The sequence below is a fragment of the Bos javanicus genome, chromosome 9 (genome assembly GCF_032452875.1).
Source record: "Bos javanicus breed banteng chromosome 9, ARS-OSU_banteng_1.0, whole genome shotgun sequence".
In the NCBI taxonomy this organism is placed as follows: Eukaryota; Metazoa; Chordata; class Mammalia; order Artiodactyla; family Bovidae; genus Bos; species Bos javanicus.
The window spans coordinates 81359954-81384273 of NC_083876.1; the positions used below are offsets into that span (position 1 = coordinate 81359954).

At 37.8% G+C, this 24320-nt stretch overlaps 1 protein-coding gene across 8 annotated transcripts in view; it reads right to left on the reverse strand.

The window, feature by feature from the left end:
- PLAGL1 (PLAG1 like zinc finger 1) overlaps positions 1 to 23664 on the reverse strand; it is a 56301-nt gene extending 32637 nt beyond the window's left edge. For 7 of the 8 annotated variants that reach the window (XM_061428199.1, XM_061428190.1, XM_061428195.1 and 4 more), the window contains exons 1-3: positions 22884 to 22973; positions 18516 to 18585; positions 11495 to 11539 (exon numbers count right to left, since the gene is read on the reverse strand). The gene's annotated coding sequence lies outside the window, so the exon portion shown is untranslated. Of the gene's footprint in view, positions 1 to 11494; positions 11540 to 18515; positions 18586 to 22883; positions 22974 to 23540 lie in introns of those variants that run through there. The other variant, XM_061428193.1, reaches the window with a different exon arrangement.
- Positions 23665 to 24320: the final 656 nt, after the last annotated feature.

Sequence of the window (24320 nt, forward strand, 5' to 3'; positions counted from 1 at the left end):
AGTACCAATCAGGTAACAAGAGATCAATCAGGTTTTCCCAAAATGTAGTCTTTGCCGTTGAAGCCTGCATAAGTAATTACATTCAAAGTAATGTACCGGGAGCTATCAATCCCCATTCATTCAGCGCGCATTCACTGAGCTAAGAGCTTTGCTGCGCTTGGAGATATAAAAACGAATACGACACAGCTGCTTTACTTCCAGCTAGAAGAATACACCTAAACAAAGAGCTACAGGGCAATGTGTTAAGTGCTATAATAGAGGTGTGTGCAGAGGGCTGAGGGCCAAAGGAAGAAGCTATAAATTCTTCCTGGGAAATCAAGCCAGAGAGGAGAGGTATAAAAGAAGGTCTGGTGATGTTTCCTTGCGATAAATTCGACTTTTTCTTTACTGTGTTGTCAAAAGTAAGGCAGTAATTTTAGGATTTATGAACTGTTCTCATAGCAAATGCTAAATTGGTCTAGAGTTTTATTTATGTTTGACACAGACTTCCGGTTACAATATCCTAAGAATATACATTTTTAAAAATAACTATGACTTGTTGTATTCCCACTCAACACACACAATCCAGAACAGCATGAATAGTTTGAATAGTTCCCATGAATGGAACTTAGATACAAAGTTCAAAGATGTTTCAAAATGTAAGTGAATAAAAGTCACATTCTAGAAACTTGGTAATATCATATTAACAATGCTTATTTTCAGTATCAATTTTTTTCTCTTCTTCTGAAAGCAAAAATAAAAGAACCACCTGATTATATATCATGGCTAACATCTGCCTTTCTCTACTTCTGTGTTTAAAAAAACAAGGAGGGTGTTGAATCAACTTCTACTTAACATCATTTATTATGCATATCATATTCCTACTTATAACACAGTTGTGACAGAACCTCCATTGTTCATTACACACTAGCCCCAAACTCGAGTAATTCTAATGTAAGCATGAGAAACCACCGTCTCCTTTGGGGTGAATTTCCAAATTCCTCTGTGTTAAATTGAGGTCTAATTTTCCCTATGCCTGGTTTTCACATGAAGGTCCATTCCACCCCATGTGCTCCTTTTCAGCTGTCAATAAACAGAGGCAGTGAATTCCCCCACGGCTTCACAAAGCTAGTTAGGCAGAGCCATTCATTCCTTCAGGAAAACAGGGCATTGATTTCAGCGAGTTCCCAGGGAGCAGCTGCAACAAAGAGATCAAAGGCCCACCTCTCTTTCCCTCCATTGCTTTCATTAGGCCAGGCCCAGACAAACAGCGACAGGTTTCCTCGAGACAAGGAGAGGGCCCGGCAGACCACCTCATGGTTCAATTCAAATTCATCCGTTTCCTACATTCCAGTGACAGTCCAGAATGCTAACCATGACAAACCAGCACAATCAAGCGGCATAATATACTGCTCGCTAGTTCATCCAAGGTCAGAGGGAGAAAACAAGCAGGGAGGGAAGTCCTCTGCCTCTAGAACCCGCTGAGCCGCCATGGCCCCCCGACATTCCATAAATAAACTGCACCCGCTCACTCTCCCTTTCTTTCTCCACCCTGCGATCCTACAAGCAATGGTCTCACTTAATCTGCAATTTCTTTCGTGTCACTGTACCTAATCTACTGGGACACTATTCTAAGTGTAATGGGGCTGCTGATGACAGGAGGGCGGCCACACGCACGGCCCTTCTTCATTCGCACCCAGGAAACTGCTCCCATACGATGAACTGAGAGCTGTAATTCCTGGGGCTTCCCTCAGGCCTTCATCTCCAGCCGAGGCCACACGACCTAAAGAGAGACTCAGCGTGCACAAACTCTTGTCTGCAAAACACACACCCAGACAGAGATAGAACAGTTAGCTTTTTGATGGGAGCTAGGTAATCACGGAAACTAGTAATCCAAGCTCTTAAGTGACGGTCTGTGTGTGAATGAGGTGTGTGTGTGTTTGTGGGGAGTGACGAAGGTTAGTGAGGGGGAGAGGAGAGCCAGAGGGAGGAACTAGGAAAGAAACTGGATTATCCTGACTGGTTCCCTACACTGAACACACAGAATTAAAAGATTTCCAAAGTCCCCACTGAATCCTGAACGGCTGCCTTGACTGGCTACCACATTCATGAAAGCCCTAGAATAAAATGTGTTCCTTTTATTGTGGTCTGTTCCATTTCTGCCGCTAACCCTGAGTAAACAAGGGAATACATGGGTTAAGTTTCAAAATTCCTAAACTAAAAAGAAAATAAACAAGATTGGAATGAAAGGTATGGAGAACTCATTCCTTGACACAGAATACGACCTTCCCACGTGTCCATCTTAGGAGCTTCGGGGAGGAAGCGGGGGAGGGGGGTCCCTTCACTGATTATTCATTTGACTGCCAAAGAGGCCATTTTGTGTAGGGTACTAAACAGCCCTCAAAGTAAAGACTTTTGACTTTTCTCAAATTGGGACAGATATAAACTTAAGAGAACACAGAACTCCCAACTGTGCATGAAAGGTGGCGGAATTCTTGGAAACTCAAAGCTGACTCTGGCACTAACTCACTTTGGCCTCTCTGCCTCCCTTCTCTTCCAAAATGGAGACAGAAACATCTGTGAAGAATTTCTTTACAAAGTATTGTGAAATAACCGTTCCTCAAAAACGATGTACCTCATCGAAGAAAGCTGGTCTTGTGAGTTATTCTGTAATCTATAGAATGCAATCTATAACAGATCTCATTTTATAACAGATCACTCTAACTCAATAGAGCTGCTCTGGAAACTCCTGTGTCTCTATAAATCAAATCACTTTCTAAAAGCACTCAGAAAAGTTGCTACTTGAAGGCTACAGCAAATGACGAAATACACTCATCAATTTATTTACATACGTTTCAAAAGCATTTACAAAGCACTTAGAAACATCAATTTGCTCTTCACTATAACCAACTGAGATAGATGGTTTTATGAATTTCTATTTTTGTACGAGGAAAACAGCCTCAAGAGAGGTAATAAATTGATTTGCCAAAGTCACAGAACAAATAAGTAGATGAGTCACAACTTTAAATACTTTTTCTAAATCCCATGCTATTTCCATTGCACCTGGCTACCACCTCTGCATATAATTATTCACTGACATTCTTCGTAATTTTTTAAGTAAGTCCTCAGAATCTATCTGCAAGCTCAATGCATTGTGCTGCTCATTCAAGGGGCAGCGTTTAAGAGTATGGGCTCTGCTGTCAGATTCATGTTTAAGTTTTAGTGTCAACTTTTAGTAGTTTTGTAAATTAAGCAATTAATAGTATTTCCAGAAGCTCAATTTTCCCATCTGTAAAAGAGGAATAGTACCTTCTTTCATGAGCTTCCCTGGTGGCTCAGTGGTAAAGAACCTGCCTGCAAGGCACAAGACGTAAGAGATGCAGGTTTGATCCCTGGGTTGGGAAGATTCCGGGAGAAGGAAATGGCAACCCACTCCAGAATTCTTGCCTGGAGGATCCCATGGACAGGGAGCCTGGTGGGCTACAGTTCATAGAGTCACAAAGAGTTGGACGGGACTAAAGTGACTTAGCACACACGCATACACCTTCTTTCACAGGGTTTGCAAAGGATCAAACTGCCAGTAGGACATAAATTAAGCTATTTATTGACTAACCAATATTTTGAAATGTCTACTTTAAGAAGACCTTTCTATAGGTAAATAACCTATAGAAAGCACCTAGAGCAGTGTGAGCATGTAAGAAATGCTCAGTAATGGTAGCTGTTATCATTGATGCTGAAAATCAAACCAATATAAAACTTGTTAAAAGGGGCAAAAAATACTTACAATAAAAGACACAAAATTTAACTTTCAGCATCCAGATTACATGATTCCCTCCAGCACTAAAAATTTAGCCCTCAAGTCTATGTTTTTATGAGGCCAAGTAATTTTAAAACCAAGATCAAACTGTCATAAAAGATAAGCTCTGATTCAAAATAGATTAACTGAGTTGTCTTGAAAAAATAATAACTGAGACAAGTGCCTGGTTACTATAAAGCAACAATGTGGTTTTTCTGTAAAATTTTATAAAAAAATGCAAGTTTTACTTCTTGCCATTTAACCATTTTAAGTAGAAATGTACTGGTGATAGGCAGGAATTCAGACTATTGCCACACAAAGAGAAAAATACCTAATAGGAATACTTGCTTTATGTAGCTAGTGCTTTAGCTAGCTCACACTAATCATTAGGAGAAAATGGGTTGACTTCCGAGCATGGAAAAAGACTGCCAGAGGTAAACGGCAAATCTTACTTTTTCCTCTTTGTCTCATTTTTCGTAACCCTTAGTTGATAGATGGTGGTATGTGGATGCTACAGTGCAGAGTACACAAAATACTATGGGAAGACAGAGACAGGCCAGTAAGTCCTACAGAGCCAGAAGAGGCTTTGGAAAGAAGACAGATTTATCCAACTTTTACCAAGTATGTAAGCATGTCTAGAATATTCCTGATTGTCCTTGAGCTTCATGGGATTTTCTCTGAATTCTAAATATGTCATTTAGTGATTCAACTGTCCTTCACTGCTTTTGCTGATGTGCAAACTTAGATGGACCCCCCTCCTCAATTTTTTAAAATATTTATTTATTTGGCTGCCCAGAGTCTTAGCTGTGCCATGCAGTATCTTTTAGTTGAGGCATGCAAACTCTTAGTTGAGGCATGTGGGATCTAGTTCCCTGACCAGTGATCGAACCCAGGCTTCCTGCACTGGGAGTATGGAGTCTTAGCCACTGGACCACCAGGGAAGTCACTTTTTTGTTGTTGTCTTTTAATCCAAGGCTTTGATATTTTAAAAGGCAGGGAATTGAGGCTACTATTGTTTGACTAAACATCACTTAACGCTCCTTCTAATTCTAGAGTTCTGTGATTTTAAAAATTAGTGCTCATTGCATTACCTACTGTATAACACATCAGTTTAAATCAGTTAATCTATAGCCTACTGAGAAATTTTTTTTCCTTCATTATCATTTATCTCAAAAATTAATAGTTGGGAAGAACTCATAAGAATGTTTATGGAAGTATGTCTCACAAAGAAACTGAGTCCATAGCTGTGCAAGTTTGATAGCTATTTCTTTCCTATGATGGGCTAAGAATTGCCTTTTTATAACCACCTTTAACTGTCTTTTCCAACCATATGAAACAAACATTTTTAAACAAAAGACATTCAGATATTTGAAGACAATTTTAACAATCCTTTACCTTGAGTTGTTAATTTGATACTGTTCTTCTCTAGTATAAGTACCTAGTGCTATAAGTTTGCCTCTAAGCACTGCTATAGTTGCATCCTATTTGGAAACACATTTCATTTCTATTTGGTTGAAAATACTTCCCAATTACTCTTTTCATTTTTGTCACGTGGGTTATTTGGTAAAATTCACTAGTGTGCCCATCTGGGCTGGGTGTTTTCTTTTTGGAAAGTTTTTGTTGGTGGTGATGATATTGTTTGCTTTGAATGTATACTATTAATTTGATGTCTTTAATAGATATAGGGCTGTTCAGGTCATCTATTTCTCTCTGCATGAATTCTGGTAGTTAGTGTCTTCCTAGGAATTGGTCCATTTCATCTAAGTTCTGAAATTTATGGGCAGAAGCTGTGTGTAGTATTCTCTCAAAAGCCCTGTAAAATCCATGAGGTCAGCAGTCATGGGCTCCTCCTTCCTTTTTGATACTGATAATTTATGTCTTTTTTCCTTGGTTAGCCTTGCTATAAGTTTATCATTTTATTAATCATGTTCAGAAACTTCATTTTGTTGATTTCTCTTTATCATTTTCCTAGTTTCATTTTTTTTTTTACCTCTCTAATTTTTATTATTTACTTTCTTCTGCATGCTTGAAGTTTAATTTGCTCTTCTCTAGTTTCACAAGGTAGAAACTTCAGTTATTGATTTTAGGTTTTTTCCCAACATAAACATTTAATGCTATACATTTCCTTCTAGGCATTATTTTAGCTGCATCCCACACATTCCTGGTGGCTCAGTCAAAAAAGAATCTACCTCCAATGCAGGTGACCCCGGTTCAATCCCTGGGTTAGGAAGATCCCCTGGAGAAGGGAAGAGCTACCCACTCCAGGATTCTTGCCTAGAGAATTCCAAGGACAGAGGAGCCTGGTGGGCTACATCCATGGGGTCACAAAGAGTCAGACATGACTGAGTGACTAACACTTTCACACATTTTTATAGACTATATTTTTACTTTTTGTTTAAAAAAGTATTTTTAAATTTTTTAAATTTTTTGTGAGACTTCTTTGATGCATGCATTATTTGAAGTGTGTTATTTTCCAAATATTTGAGAATTTTCACACTATCTTCTTGTTATAATTTCTATTTTAATTCCACTGTTGTCTGAGAATGTATTTTGTATGTCTGTCATTCTTTTAAATATAAGGTGTTCCATATGGCCTAGAATGTCCGCCGGGGTTATTCAGAAGTGTGTTATTCAGTTACAATATATTTTTCCAAATATATTTGTTGTAATTTAATTCCATTATGATCAAGAACATCCTTTGTATGATTTCAACCCTTTTAAATTAACTGACTTGTTTTCTTACCCAGAATATGGTCTATCTTAATAACTGATCCGGGTGTGCTTGAAAAGAACATCTATTCTGCTTTTGTTGGGTTCTACAGTGTTACATATACATACATATATATATATAGTGTTATGTGTGTGTGTGTGTTAGTCGCTCAGTCATGTCTGACTCTTGGCGAACCCACGGACCACAGCCTACCAGGCTTCTCCATGGAATTTTCCAGGCAAGAATACTGAAGTGGGTTGCCATTCCTTCTCCATATAGTATATATATATACAGTATTTATATATATAGTATTTATATAAGTATCAATTAGGTCAAGCTTGTTGATACTGCTATTTAAGCCTTACAGATCTTTATTGGTTTGTTTTCTACTTGGGATATATATCTTACAAACCCCAACTCCATTGTTATTATTTTTACTTAAATAATTATCTCTTTTAAAAGATTTAAATTAAAAAGAACTTATACCTTTTCACACGTGGTTACCATTTCTGGTGCTCTTTATTTCCACTTGGTATTATTTTCCTCTTCCTGAGGACTTTTAACATTTCTTGTAGTGTAGGTCTAATAGTTATTAATTCTTTAAGCTTTTGAATGTCTGAAAATGTTTATTTCAATATCTTTTTTGAAAAATATTTTCACTAATTAATAGATTTTTCTAAGTTAACAGTTTTTTCTTTCATTAAAGACACTGTTCCACTATCTTCTGGTTTGCATTGCTTTTGATGAAAAGTCTGCTGTGATTCTCTGTTTCTCTAAATTTATAGTTTCTTTATTCTCATTTTAAAATCTTTCTCTTTATTACTGGTTTTAAATTATCTGATTATATTGTGCCATGGTATAATTTTCTTCATCTTTTTCTTCTTTGGATAACTGCTAGGTATTTATTGAACCACTGAGATTCATGGACTTATAGTTTTCATCAAATTTAGCAAACTTTCAGCCATTATTTTTAAAAAGATCTTTCTTCTGTTCCCTCTTTCCCTTGGATCCTCTAATTATACATATATCTGGCTGTGTAACGTTACCCTGCAGCCTACTGCTGGGCTTTTCCCCCCAGGCACTGCATGTGTTTTATTTTATATAATTTTCTATTGCTGGGTCAAGTTCAGTGTCTAGTCTGCTGTTAATCCTGTCCATTATATTTTTCATTTCAGATGTTTGTTGTCTCTAGAAGATCAATTTGGGCAATTTTATAGTTTCTATGTCTCTCCTTAACAAATTAAGGCTTCCTCTATTACCTTAAACATACAAAACTAGCTTTAATCATAGTTCTAATATCTTCATTTAGTGAATGTTTATTAAAATCTTATTAAATAAAAATATGTTTATTAAATTTGTTTATTAATATGTTTATTAAATCTGTTTCATTTCTGAGTCCATTTTGTTGACTGAATTTTCTCCTAACCACTGAAATTTCCTGTTTTTTTGCATATCTGGTAAATTTTGATTGGGTGCTAGATACTGTGTACTTTATCTTGTTAGGTACTGGATTTATGTGTTTCTGGGTTGCCATTTCCTTCTCCAGGGGAGCTTCCCACCCCAGGGATCAAACCCGGATCTCCTGCACTGCAGGCAGATTCTTTACCGACTGAGCTACAAGGGAAGACCCCTTAAATATTCTTGAGCTTTGTTCTGGGCTGCATTTGAACAACTAGAAACAATTTGACCCTTCATTTATTTAATGTTTTGGCCATACCATGTAGTCTACGGGATCTAAACCTAACCAGGGATTAAACCCAACCAGGGATTAAACCCATGCCCTCTGCAATTCAAGCACCGAGTCTTAATCACTGGACCACCAGGGAAGTTCCATAATTTGACCCTTTAAACCAGGAGTCCGCAAATTATGGTCCATAAGTCAAATCTGGCTCACAGTCTATTTATGTAAATAAAGTTTTATTTTAGAATACAACCACCCCCATTCATTTACATATTGCCTATGGTTGCTTCATTATTACAATGGCAGAGCTAAGTAGTTGCAATAGAGGTCATATATGCCGGCAAATGGAGAAGGAAATGGCAACCCACTCCAATGTTCTTGCCTGGAGAATCCCAGGGACGGGGGAGCCTGGTGGGCTGCCGTCCATGGGGTCTCACAGAGTCGGACACGACTGCAGTGACTTAGCATGCCTGCAAAACCCAAAGTATTTTCATTTGGCCCTTTACTAAAAAAGTTTTATGATTCCTCTTTAATGGCTTACTTTTAAGATTTTTCAGGTAGGATCAGAACAGCCTTTTGTCTAGGACTAGTTCTGCCTCACCACTGAGGCAGTACTTGGGAAGTCTTTTCCCAAGATGTGGGGAGTTCTCTCCTAAGCATGCACTAATCAGTACTTAGCTCAAAACTCCAGTGGAACCCGCTAGAGATCTCCAAAAGTCTCTCTTTGTGCAACTCTCTTCTCTCTCATCCTCTGTCCTGCAAATTCTAGCTACCTCAATCCCCTGAATTCCCAGTTCTAGCCCAGCTCTATCATCTCAATTCAGGGTGACTACTGAGCTGTCCTTGGGTACATTTGTTTCCTTTATCTCATGGCTAGCTGTCTCATGCCATTTGTCATCCAAAGTCTGAAAATCTTTGTTTCACACATTTTATGGAGTTTTGTTTGCTTTGATAAGGCAGGACAGTAAATTCAGTTCCTGTTACTACCTCATGGCTGGTGAAAAGTACCCTCAGTAAGAAGTGTCAACTCCTTACATTTGCATTAGTGCTTTATATTTACAAATAAGTACTAACAAATCTAAATTATCTCATTTCATCCTCTTTACACTGCTAAAATGTAGATATTACAAAAAATGCAAAAAATTGTCTGGGGTCATTTACAGAGCAGTCCATGTCTCCTAGTTATTTTCTCTTCCATATAATAATTTTTCAAAATTTACTATATGTAATGATGTAAATAATAAAAGACTGTCTTCTGTACAAAGTATACTATAAAATAATTTATTATGAGCATCTCACACATATAATACCAAGCAAAATTGGATTAAAGAATTAAGTTACTGAATGCTGCTAATGGCTAGGTCTATCACCTCAATTAATCCTCATAAGCCTCATAGTTGTTATTACTGCAATTTTACAAAAGACAAACTGTGACTAAGAAAGCTTCATTAGGTTGCTTATAGCGTACTCATTGGAATCACAGCCAGAATTCAAGCCAGGCTATGCCTGGTTGGAAAACTTGTGCTATCCACCATGCTGTCTGCTAATTTACAGCTCTTAAAAAGGGCACTTACAGAACTAAATTCTGATAGAACACTAAATCTTCAGCAACAACATGACATTAGGAATCATTTACTAAAATTATCAAGACCTATGCATTTTTACCAAAGAATTTCTAATCAAATAAGCACTGAAAAGAAAGTGAAGCATATTCTCAGAACAAATTTCATACCTAGTTTTTCTCCTAGTCATCCTTAGAAATATACAGATGATTGACATTTTCATTACCTTTTTTTTTTTACTTACCTATCTTTGTGGTCAGGAGGCAACAAGAGAAGGTTGTATTGGGCAAAGTCAGTAACTACTACACAATCCCATCCCACTTTCCCATCTTTGTAAACAGAACACACAAAAACGCCCACCCTCATGGAATTCATCTTCAAGTGAAAGGGAGATCGACAAGTAAAATACATACAAGAAAGTGGTTAAGAAAAGTACTGTAGGGAGGGGAAGTACTAGGGGTATAAGGCAGGGAGAAACAGGGGTAATTTGAAATAAGCTAGTCAGAGAAGGCCTCGATGAGATGATGACAGTTTTGTGAAGATGTGAAGATAAGAAAGCAAGTCATGTGGCTATTTGTGGGAACAGTGCCTGCAAAACCCTAATGAAGGAACAAGAATATTGGTGTGGCTGAAGCAGTGAGTGAGGACAAGCAGTGATAGGCTGGGTTAGATCAGAGGTAATGGGGGCCCATATCATGTAAACGTTGATGAGCCTCTGTGAAGAGAGGCACTGGAGTCACTGGAGCAGAAAAGTAACATGATCAGACTTAGGAGTTTTAAATAATTTATCTGGCTGTCATCTGAAGAATGGATTATAGGGGGAAAGCATAAAAGCAGGGAAGCCAGTTAGGAGGCTATTTTAATAAAAAGATGAAGGCTTGAACCAGTATGGTAGTGAAAGATGTGGCAAGAAGCAGTCATCTTCTGGATATATTTTAGGTAGAGTTGACAGTATTTCCTGATACAGGGGATGACCAAAAGATGTGATGTGGTGTCACAAAGACTATGTGAGCAACTGGAGAAATGTAGTTGCCATATACCAAGACAAGGAAAACTAATGAGGAAAGTGGCTGAAGTAGAGAGTACTGGCCATTTAATACTGTAAATGTTTTCAGTGATAGAAGGAATAATTCATTTCCCAGGTTAAAAATATTTATTAAAATCTATTTCAAATGTTTAGATTTCACTGAATTAAAAAAAAAAAAAACCTACCATGAAACAGGAGATCTTCCTGTTTTTCTTCCATATGCTACAAAGAAAAAGTTATCGAACAGAAATATAGCTACTCCAAATGATAAAATGAGAATAAAGCTAAATTATCCCAATCTGCAATTCTCCATTCATTTCTTCTATTTGACAGATTTTCACAGATAAATGAAATAGAATTTGTTATACCTCATTAGTCAAACCATTCACATTAGTGGCTTTCTCCTGGGGTGCTGTGCCCCTCTTACCATCTGCCACAACAATGTGAAGACTGTGATGCCCAACAGGATGGATGGATGTACAACTTCAGATCCACGGATGGCACTTTGCTCCTGCTAATCATAACCCTGATAGGAAGTCACCCCAAAGAAACAGATGGCCTTAGCCCAAGATGTGTAATTCAAACTTTCTCAAAACAATTATCACCTAACAGTATCAGAAAAAGTGAAACCGTCCTTAAAATAAGAACCAATAAAAAAAAGTTTTGCTCTAAAAGTTCTCTATTAGAAAATATAAAAGATTGGAGGTGAAGGACAGAAAAAATTAAAATACCAACTTACAAAAGCCAATGATGACTACGTTCCCTCAAGTAGGCAGGGAAGAACCTAAAAACAAAAATAAAAATTATTAGTTCTATATAGTAGTTGTGTGCACATTTTAAATTGTACCTTTACTGAGATAACTGCAAATTCCACATGAAGTTTTAAGATAGATCTTAAGTGTCCTTTACTCAGTTTCTCCAGGGGTAACATTTCACAAAACTAAAGTACGATATCACAATCAATACACGTGTGTGTGTGTGTGTGTGTATTATACAATATACTGGTCTCTTGAGATTTCCCCTGTTTCATTTCACCTATTGGTAGTGTATTTAGTTCTATAGAATTTTATCACCTGTGAACTCATGATCCCCTCTACAGCCAAGACACTGAACAGTTCATCAACACAAGTTTCTCTCAGGTTATCCTTTCATAAGCACACCTATCTTTTTTCCTACAACCTCCCTCTGTCCCTAACACTAAAATAACATTCATTTCACAATAACAATCATTTCACTTATTATGTGTGGTCTACTATGTAGTTATATGTCAAATCATAAAGAAAGAATTCTGTCCTTCTGCATTAAAGAATAAGTTTCAGTTTAAGAAAGAAATTCTCTGGAGAGATGTTTTTTCCTCGTTACCTTAACATACACTACTCATTTCAAAAATCAAAAGGTAAAAGGTAAGCTAAAGTAGGGTCTGCACTCAAAGATTCCACAATTTCAATATTTAAAGTTATCTTTTTTTAGAGCAGTTTAAGGTTCATGGTAAAAATGATGCAAAGGTGTTTTTAATTTCAAATTCTATTTGTCTATTTCTAGTATACAGAAAAGCAACTGGCTTTTGTATAATAAATTTGTATCCTACAACGTTACTGTAATTATTTATTGGTTTTGGTAGTAGGGTAATGCTAGCCTCACAGAATGAGTTTAAAAGTATTCCCTCTGCTTCTATCTTTTGAAAGTAATTATAGAGAATTGGCATAATTTCTTCCTTAAATGTTTGGAAGAATTCACCAGTAAAACCACCTGAGCCTTGTGCTTTCTGTTTTAGAAGGTAATTATTTGAATTATTTAATTGAGAAATCATCTACAATTATTTATTTCTTCTTCTGTGTTTTGGCAGATTGTTTTCTTTAAAGAGTTGGTCCATTGCATCTAGGCTATCAAATCTGTGGGCACTGAGTAGTTCATTGTATTCCTTTATTATCCTTTTAATGTCCAAGGGATCTGAAGTGATGTCCCTTCATTTCCGATATTAGTAATCTGTATCCTCCCTCTTCTTAGTCTCATTAGAGACATCAATTTTACTGATCTCTCAAACAAAACCTATTTTGATGTCATTGATTTTTTTCTATTGACATCCTATTCTCAATTTCATTGATTTTTCTGCTTTAATTCTTATTCTTTTCTTCTGCTTACTTTAGATTTAGTTTGCTCTTCTTTGTCTAGTTTTTTAAGGTGGGAACACAGATTAATGGTTCTTCTTTCCTAACATATCCATTTCCTTCTAAGCACTGCTTTCTCTACCATCAACACATTTTGATAAGTTTTATTTTCATTTAGTTTAAAATATTTTAAAATGCCCCTTGAGATTTTTTCCTTTGACCTATGTGTTATTTATATGTATGTTATTTAATTTCCATGTATTTTGAGATTTTCCAGATGTCTATTATTTCTATTGTAATTTCATTATGGTCTGAGAGCAGACATCATATGATTTCTATTCTTTTAACTTTGTTAAGATGTGTTTTATGGCCCCAAATGTGGTCTATTTTGATAAATGTTCCATGTGAGTTTGAGAAGAATGCCAGTATCCTTTTCAGGTAAGAATCCTATTCAAGGTTGCAGACTGATGACTTCTTGTATTCTCACATGGCAGAAAAAAAAATAAAAAGCTGGCTAGTTCTCTGGCCTCTTCTCATAAGGGCACTAATCCCACTCACCAAGGCTCAACCCCTCGTGATCTAAATACCTCCCAGAGCCCCATCTTCAAATATCCCCACATTGGGTGTAAGAAATTCAACATATAAATTTTGAGTGGATATAAACATTTGGTCCATTGTAATGACCTTTTATAGACATGAAGACAATTTAGTCATTTCTGAAAGACCTCACTCTCTACAAAATCTCACACCAAAACAACAAGAGCTAGGGGAGAAAGCTGGGTAGACTACTAGAATCCTATACAACTTGGTAATCAGAGAGCTAACCAAATAATTATGGATACCTTGACTTAACTTGGACAGCCACAGTAGGCAGTTCAGTGTAACTGGAGAGTGCTCAGGTAATATTAAAAATGCAGCAAAACAACACAGTGGAAAGGCTACTGCAGGAGAAGTGGGGTCTCACAGCTAGGGAGAGTGACATTACTCTAATTCTGTCAATTCAGACTCAGCTGAGTTCCATAGCCTCCACAACTCCAGAATGTTCCCACGTCTTATTATTTCCCACTTTTGCTACTACCTTCCAAATGAAATCTCATTTCCCACACTTGTAGATACAGCTGGCTCTGCTAACATCCCTACATCATGCTTCACGAGAGAGAAAAGGAAAAATTACTGGATAGGGCATCTTATCTTCCCAATGCTAAATCTACAAATTACCCTTCCTAGCACAAAGACCAATCCCAGCTCTCCATCCAAAGCTTTCTCTCCATGATTATCCTCTCCCTTTCTACTAGAGGTGCTTTTCCCCAACATACAATCATGCTCTGGTATTTAATAAACAAAATTTTCACTGACCTTGCATTGCCTTCTAGGTTCCACTGGGTTTCCAAACTAACTTTCTCAAATCAACTTAAAGGAAAAGAATTGAAAACCAGTAATCCCCATTTCCTCACCTCCCATTCACTTTCCAACCCATTCCCTTGGCTCTTATCTCCAACACTCTATCAAAGGATCCTTATCAAGGTCAACAAAGCCAATTCTTATTATCCTCATTTAAAAAATCAGGACACTGAAGCTCAAGAGAGATTATTAAGTTGAGATAGTAAAGATACTTACCTTCCCCTGGAGATAAGCAAGAGCCCAGGGCTACCCCAAAGCACCCTTTACAGGATATTAGACTGAGGTCTTTAATGGCCAGGGACTCCCACCTCTTTCCTTCCTCATGTCACCTTCCCTGTATTAAATCTCTGATTTATTCCTTGAAATACCCCATTGCATTTCATCATTTTAATTGAGAAAAAGTCTTGGCTTAACCTATGGATATGTTCTCTGTAGGCCACTTAGTGTATATTATACTGGTCACAACAACCTGAAAACAGGTGGTTTTATCCCTTTTATACAAGAGAATTTTGGCTCAGAAAGAATAAAAACTTTTCCAATATCAGACAGTTTATTAGGCAGTAGAGCTAACATTTGACCTCATCACCCAGATTCTGCACCCCAAGCTGACTGCCCTTCATGATGGTTAGATCTCAGAGTTTCTTAGTTGCTCCTATTACATGGTAACAAGAAGTCACTCACAAAGAAGTACATACTACTTGGTTACCCCTAAAGTTCAAAAACAGACAAAACTAATCTACAGTGATGGAAATCAAAAGAGAGTTACTTCTAGGGGAGGTACTGGCTAGGAAGTGAGAGAATTTTCTCTTTCTGGATGGATGCAATATTGTCTGTCTTCATGCAGTGATTATACAGGTGATATATATTTTAAAAAATCATCAAGCTGTATATTTAAGACTGACACGCTTTATACGTTTCCCCTACCCATGTATTTCATACCTCAGCAGAAAAAGTAGCATACTGTTAAGGTAAGTGAAGCAATTTCACCATTGTGTTTTATAAAAAAAAATACATCTGTTTAATAATTTTACTTAACTATTTATTTTTAGTACCAAGGTGGGATGACACAGAAGAAATAGCAATAATTTTTGAATCAGACAAACCAGTTTTGCCACTTACTAACTATACTGTTGTCAGGCAAGTTTCTTAATCTCTTTGATACTGAGTTTCTTCACAATTTAAAACTGAGACAATAATACTTACTTTGCAAAATTGTAGCACAATTATAGTAGGTATTTAACAGTGGTAGCTATTTAGCAATAGCTCTTTGTATGTAAGTATCACAGCAGGTACAAGAACCCTATCTCCGAGAACCTGACCAACTGGAAGTGACACTGAGATATAAAGATTAATGATGAAAGGGAAGAATTTAACAAGGGCTATGGATTACAAATTACAGGGTTCCTATCTAGCTAGTAGGATTGTGAAGTGAGTGTTCTCTGAAGAGACCCTGAAATTTTTTGGAAAATTCACTTAAGGCTGAGGAAATTGCAGAAAGATAAAGCATAGCCTCATACACAGTGCAGTGACTTCAGATTTTAATGAGCAGTTAATATCAGCTGTGTCACTGGTCTAATTCTGAGGAGCAAGACTATAAGGCTAGAAAAGCAACCTGGAACTAAATAAAGGACCACTGTCAGGTTAAGAAGTCAAGAACCTGTTTTTTTCCTGAAGTCCTGGGATGTACTGAAAGAAAATCCCAAGGGAATGACCCCAGTGGTTATTACACATGATACGGAAGGAAACTCTCAATATGGAGGGAGGGTAAGTAACTGTTCAATATTAAACTATACAGCAAAGGAAGGGAAGAACTAGGAACTGAACTCAGGCAGTCTGGCTCCTGAGTCAGAATTCCAATAAAAATAGAAAGAATAAAAGAAATGGAAAACCACCACTACAATACTACAATAATAACTGCTACAGGCAAGGTTAGTTAAATACTAAAACAGTGGACAACACTTTTAAAGAGAAACAGGGCATTTACACAATCTCAAAGTGAATCCCTCAATGTATTTATTAATTATTATGGTAGTTTTAATATATAATCACAAGTCATTTGATATTTTTTCCCTCTCCTTACCTTGAATGAATTGCTTGTAACAGAAAGAGTGTAAAAAGTGAAAAACAGAAATGTTACAAAGGAGAAGCCTGGGAGATGCTACTTAAACTATGTGATCAAGGTTAACGTGTTGATATGGATATTATGTGCCCTCAGATATGATGCAATAAGGATACAATATTTCTTTGGTGTGCTTCCTTTGAAGCCCATAACCTCAGTCTAATTGTGAGAAAACATCAGACAAACCCAAACTGATGAACCCTGTATAAAATACTTGACCAGTACTCTTCAAAAATGGCAAGGTGATGAAAAATAAGAAAAGACTCAAAACCTATCATGGGTTAGAGTAGATTAGGGAGACATGGCAACTAAATGTAATGTGGTATATGGATTATATCCTGGAATAGAATGATGGAAAAACTGGAGAAATATGAATAATGTCTACAGTTAATAGTATTGTGCCAACATTAATGCTTAATTTTGGTAAATGCATCATGGCTGTGTAATCTGTTAACATTAGAGGAAGCTAGGTGACGCATATACAGGAACACTCTATACTATTTTTGCAACTTTTCTGTAAATCTAAAATTATTTCATAACAAAAAGGGTTTTAAAATTTTGATACACCTTTGTGAAAACAAATTTCAGTAAACTAGAAATAAAAAATTTCTTACTTTGGTAAAGAGTATCTACAAGACAATGTCCAGTAAACATCATCCTTAAAAGACAGATATTCTCCTCTAGGATTAGGAAAAAGCAAGGATGTCCATTTCTAAAATTTTGTTAAAGTCTGTTCCAAGCCAGTGCAATAAGGCAAGAAAAAAAAAAAAAAGGAACAGAGATTAGAAAAATTTAAACTTTTTTAACAGATGACATGATGGTACATTTAGAAAATTTGCAACAATCTACAAACTAGGACTTCCCTCGAGGTCCAGTGTTAAGACTCTGAGCTTTTGCTGCAGGCGGCATGGATTCTATCCCTGGTCGGGGCATTAAGATTCTGCATGCTGTGTGGCAGAGCCAAGAAATAAGGGGGATAAAAAGGATCTACAAACTACCAGAACTGAAAAGTGAATTTAGCAAGACCCAAAAGTGAGGACTAGAAGTACAAAGCTTCTACAGGAAACAATAAGTAAATGTCTTCAGGATCTTGATGGAGGGCAACGATGAAGGTAGAAGAAAATTCCGTGAACGGGATACAAAAAAGCACCTTCAACCCTTTCTACCCTCCCACCCCCCCCCCCAAATTGATATATTGGACTTCAAAAAAACAGATCTGCTTGTCCAAAGGCACTATTAAGGGAATAAGAGAGGTAGAAAATATATGCAAACATGTACCTGATTAAGGTCTCCTATTCAAAACACATAAGGAGTTAAAAAATCACTAACAAAAGATAACCTAATTAAAATAAATGGGCAAAAGACTTACATAGAGACTTCATAAAAGAAATTGGAATGGCCAAAAAAGAGATAAAAGGATGTTCAACATTATTATTATTCATGGAAATGCAACCAACTTACCCAAAGACCATCAATTCAGCTCCCTGGTACATATCCAAGGGATAAGAATATATATATTCACCAATGGCAGTTTCAAGAACATCTATGGCAATTTTATTTATAATGGTTGAAATCTGAAAACAACTCCTATGCTTATCAACAGGAAAAAAGGTAAATAAATTGTAGTATATGCAATATTATAGAAGAGGCATCACCAAACTTCCTTTGCAAAGGATCACATAAAACATAGTTTAGGCTTTGTGGGCCATACGGTCTCCGTTATAACTACCCAACTCTGCTCAATGGACATGGCTATGTTCAACAAAATCTTATATATGAAAATATATTATGGGCTGGAGCTAGCTCATAGTTTGTCACCGCTTGCAACTTTTACATGCAAGCCATACACTTTATTCTTATGTCTTCATTGTTTGTAAATTACAGCTCAATTTGAAGAAGAAAAAAATTTAGACAAAGTTCAGAATACAGGATCTGAAGAAATTACCTAGAATTCAATATGAACAAAAATGTATAATATATAAAAGCTATGTTAAAAGAGATGGACGACAGAATGACAAAGTCTAACAGAAGTCTAATCAGAGTTCTTAAAGGAAAGAATGGGAAAAAATGGAGGAAAAGCAATACTGAAAGACACAAAAGGTAAAACTTTGAAGAAGTGATGAAAAACAAACCTTAGAGACAGGAACACAATAAATCCAGGATCAGTGAAATGTCCACACGGAGACACGTTCTGTCACAAAGCTGTAGAGAACAAAAGAGATCTTAAAATCAGGCAAAACAAACAAATTACCAACAAATAACCGTTGTTTGAACTAACTGTAACACTGAAAGTAGAAGTCACTGGAATGTCACCTTCAAAGGGCTGAGAAAGATACCGCTGGCCGGGAAATATACGTCTAACAAAACTACCATTCAAAAATGCATGCAAAATAAAGCCATTTTCAGATAAAGTTTGCCATCAACTGTCCCTTAATAAACAAGCTTCTAAAATATATGTTTTAAGAAGAAGAGACAGATCTGAGGTGTAAGAAGGAATGACAAATCATAAAAAAAAAAAAAAAACGAAACAGTGATGTCAAATTTATAGGAGAAAAAAAAATCAAGATGGAACTAAACTCTGGAAGACAACATTTAAGCTGGGAGATTAAACGGTTATCAAGGCAACGTATGCTTCTTGAATTATTTGTAAAAGGAAAAAAATTGATAAACTTCAGATTAAGTTGGTACACTAAAATTTTGAGTGACACCGCTAAAATAAATAAAATACGTGATTTTCATACTAGTGGAGAGGGAAGAAAATGGAGTAAGAAAAAATCCAAAAGGTAGCAAAGAAGAGGGAAAAAAAAAAGGACAAAAACAACCAAAGATAATGCTAACTTTCTTCTTAAGTGCAGCAGTTACTATATTAAATTCAATTGGACTGAAGATCCAGTTAAAGGACAGACTGTCAGAGTGGATTAGAGAAAACTATCTGGTTTTACCTGTGAAAGAGATATTCTAAGCAAAGGCTAACTAAGAGAGAGGTGTGACTAGGATATTATAAGACAAAATGGATCTTAAGGTAACAGGCATGTGGGTGAGGAGGCATTGAACACGACTACAGCATGACAAAAGACCTAATACACAGAGAAGAAAAAGCAGTACGTACTCTTCTTGTGGGCATGTAACTTGTATGTACCTTCAACTTTTATAAAGCAAAGTTGACAGAATTGCAAGAAGAAACTGAGAAAATTCATTATTTTATTGTGACATTTTTATTATACCAATCTCAGTAATTAAACAAACCAAAAATTAGCAAGGTTAAAAAAGATTTGAACATTACAATTTTTTATGCCTGATCTAAGACATATATATGTGTGTGTGTTCATTTACTTATATACCTACCTTGTCCCAAAAGTCTGTGAATATATATTCTTCACAATCATTCAAGGAGCAGTTGAAAAACTAACCGTGAGGCCACAAAGCAATTCTTAAATTTCAAAGAACTGGTAGCACAGAACCCTAATTTGCTGACTACGCTGCAAGCTTTAAAAAAATCAGTAACAAAAGGATAACTCATAAAACTTTCCACATTTGAAAACTGAAAATACTTCTAAAAATCTCATAGGAAAAAGAAAAAAAATCATAATGAAAAACATTTTTAATTCTTAGAACTGAAAAATATACTATACTTAAGACAAAAGTAAGGAAAAAATCTGTAGTCTTTGCAGGAAGAGACAAATAAATGACCAGAGAATCCAGAAATGAGCCCAAGTATTTCTGGAAATATGTATATGAGAGAGGTAGCACCGCAAACCATTGGTACTGTGCGTGGGAAAAAGCAAACAAATAAATATGTTCATTTATGTGTACCTATATTTATCAGATAAATTAAAGAAATGTGAAAATGCAAACTTTAAAACTTTTAGAAAAAATTTTCAACATATATTTCCTTAATAATAAAGAATATCTTAAGACACAAAAGCACAAAGAAGAAATTGCCGGCAGTTTATGCAACCAAAGGGCCTGCAGCTTGAACTGTTTTCCAACAGAAATTTCTGCAGTGATGGAAATGTTCTCTTATATAATACAGCATAATATAAAGTAATACAGCATAATAAAATATAAGAGCCACTAGTCACATGTCGTTACTGAGCACTTGAAATGTGGCCTAGAGTGACTGAGGAACTGAAATTGTTGAAGTAAATATAACAAACAGCATGTTAGCATTTTAAACTCCTTGTAGAAGATGTTACATTTTCATATACTTTTCAGTATTCAATTTTTTGTATAAAGAATTTGATTTTAGCTTACATTACTATATGAATTATAACTTCAATTTTGTAAAAATACATAAAAGTTGCTTTCTAGAAAGCAAGCACACTAAAATGTTCACAGTACTATCTGTGAATCACTTTTATTTTCTTCTAAATATTAACAAATTATTAAAGATATAAAACATATAAAGAATTTAATGAACACTGATGTATCCCCAGAGTTTATGAAATAAAATATCATTAATATTCTTTAAATTCCCTAAGTACCTCTCTCTGGTCAGGACTTCTTTAAAGGAAAGCCGGGAAGCTTCAGGTTTCTTCATTTTGTGAAGCCCATGTTTTAATATACTTTCAGGAAAATTTAACATACAGACATTATATGTAGCATTTAACAAAGAGTTATAAAGTAAACACCCATGTAACTACTGCCGAGGTCAGGAGATACAGCATTTTCCACGTCTCAAAACCTGCCCCCAGCCAAAACCTCATAGTGTGTTCCTTCATATTCACCCCTAAGAGATGACCACTAACTTGATTTTTATGGTGTTAATTGCTTTACAATTTTTCTATACAGTTTTAAATGTCTACATATGCACCCCTAAACCACACCTTTATTTCATCAGGTTCTGAATTTCATATAGATGATATCATACAGTCTTCTTCAGCAACGTTTTTTTTTCCCCCCTCAATGTTATTAAGACGCATTTGTGTTAAGACACAAAACTACTTTATTCACCACTGTACTGGGTGGGCTCCATTTTATGACTGGAGTATAATTTATAGTCCTCCTTCAGATGGACACAGAGGTTGCTTCTAGCTTCTGAGTTTTACAAACAACACCATAGCCAAACTTCTTGTACACGTCTGCTTGTGTATATGTATGAAAATTTATCTAGGGCAGTGGCTTTCAAACTTTTTCGACCATGACTCATTCTAAAGAATGACGTTTTACATCATGACACACATCTGTGTGTGTATAAAACTGAGAGAAGGAAAAAAAAAAGTTTCATGAAGCAAATACCCTATGACCTGAGACACATTCTGATGATTTTCTATTCTCTGTTAGTTCACGTTTTACAAATTCTGATCACTCGCCACTTAATTGTTTTCATGACCCACTAAATGGGTTTCAATCCTGTAAAAACATCACGGTTACAGGATAAATACCTAGGAGTGGATCTGCTGGGACGTGTAGCCCGGACATCGGATGTTGTCAACTTTCTAGATCCTTAACTTTAAGTAAACGTTCTTATCTAATTTATCACTCTATAATTTCAGGGCTAAAACTGTGAAACATCAGCTCGTTTTATCTTTTCCTTTGGTCGTTAAACAGTATTAATCACTTACCATGTGCTAAGTAGCCACTGGACTCCGAGCGAGACTGATGGGTTAATACACGCGAGGAGGGTAGGGGGAGGACATAGGGACCAGGACCTCAGTGAGGCCCCAGAAAGCTCACAGGAGGGGCCTCCGATCCTGCCTGGGGAGGGAGGGGTTAGAGAAGGATTCCTGGAAGAAGGAGGACCTAAGCTGAGTGTTTCTATTTTTAATTTTTATTGGTTTCCTAAAACATAAAAGTAATACATTTGTTGAAGAAGAAGAAAAAAAAAAGGAATCAAAATTACAGGAGTATATTTATTAAGAAGTAAAAATCCCCGGCACTACCCTGAAAGTTTGATGCTGAGCGTAAATAACCAAAGTTGCATTATCAGTTATCCTAATCTAGGAAATTTTCAAGAGCCCGTATTTTAGAATCGTCTTCGGTGCCTACCTGATAGGGTCCCTAGGTCTAAATTTTGCATGAATCGAATCACATTTTCCATCATGGATGTAAACGCAAACATTTCATGTTTAGTCACATTATTACTTTGAACAGACTTTCTCCCCCTGCCCCCCCACCAACCCCACCCCACCCCGGCCTTTTAGCAAGGTTAGAGTGCCAGGTTTCAAAAACCGAGTCTATTTACCGCAAATCAACTACACGCGAGCGTTTCAAAAAGTGGCATGAAGAACAGCCGAGGGGGAATAGAATTCGTTCTCGGAGCCGAGCTGGCTCGCCCAGAGACAATTTGTCAGAGTTTCACGCCGGGTCCCGAGGAGCCCGGACCCCCTCACGTACGCGGCGCGGTGGCACCGGCACACCCTCTGGAGCGCGGCACGGAGCCCGGCGCGGTGCCCGTTCCGCGGCAATGTTGCCGCCCCACAGCCCCAGGCCGGCCGCGGCCCCTCGGTTCCCCCTCTCAACTCGCCCTGATCGCGGCTGCAAGCCTCCCCACCACCTACCCTGCGGGGTCCGGACCCCCGGAACTCAAGCGCGGCAGCTCGGGCGTGCCGCCTCCGCGGCCATGACGGCGACCTGGGGAAGCGCCCCGTGAGCCAAGGCCCCGCGGTCCGAGCGGCTGCAAGGAGAGCCGCCCCGTCCGCCCGTCCGTCTGTCCGCTCTCCAGGAGAGTGAGGCTAGAATCCGCCCCACACGGGCTTAAATCAAGGCTTGGGGCGGTACCCACGGGCTGAATGACAAATGGCAGATGCCGTGGGCTTTTGCCGCCCTCAGCGGCCGCGAGGATGGCTGCGCCGAGGAGGCCGCGCACAGGCGGAGCCCGGGAGCCGGAACGGGGCGGCCGCGGGGAGGGCGCTGGGGCCCCTGGCGGGGGCGTCACGTGGCAGGAGGAGGCCCCGCTGGGGAGCCAGGGGGTCGGCGGCCTGGGCGGAGGAAGAGGACCGGCGCCCAGACGCCTGGCCGATGGAGTCATCTGTATGGGGCTAAGCCAAGGTCGCCCAGGTGCAGAGCTGGCGCAGGTAGACCCGAACCAGGCTGGAGCCCCATACCGTAGCGGGGATGGTTCACTCAAGTTACCACTAGGATGAACCGCCCGGAGCCAAATCAGAAATGAGAAACACGACAGATGCTAGGAGAATACTGCCATAGGCCAAACTTACCTCCTCTCTCCGTGCCGCGTGGAAATCATGGCAGCCTAACTGTGCCCACTCGTCCTGAGTCAGGCAGTGTGCTAAGCACTTCACAGGTAAACACACGGAGTCCTCACGACCCCCTCCCGGCAGAGAAATACTCCTCCTCCCGGTCTCACAGCTGGAGACACTAAGGCACAGAAAAGATTAGAAGGAAGTTATTTTACAGTTATGGAATCATACTGGGTGTGCTTGAAGTCATTTTAAAATGGTCTTTGGATTGGAGAAACAAGCAAACCTCCAGCGGTTGCTTTCTTCCCTGCAAGATACACATTGCTAAAAGAGGCCTATAAGCATTAAGTAAAACGACTTAGAGAGGCAGTTCACTACGTATTTCAGACTCTCTCGTAGCTCTGAAATATGTTAACAACATCGTCCACGTCTATCCATCTTCTCCGCAGTCTCCGGATTTCCATCGCTTGTATTACTTTCAGCTTTGAGCACTCAGCACATTTACAAGTGCTCGACCACCTTCTTCTCCCAGATGTTCACTCTTAATTCTATATTTAAATGAATTCAGTGTTCATCCTAACATATCCGTTCCTGAATTATTTTATTTCTTGAGGGACTCTCTTTTTTCAAGCTGTTTTCTTAAGGAGCCCTTATAGAGTAATGTTTTATCTGTTTATCTCTACACATTAAACAAACAAACAAACCAAAAACTCAGAGTGGGTAAATATTTTGGATTCACACCTCCTCTTCAAAACCTAACAGAAAAAGGCGGCAATTGCTTCACTGATTTTTTTAATT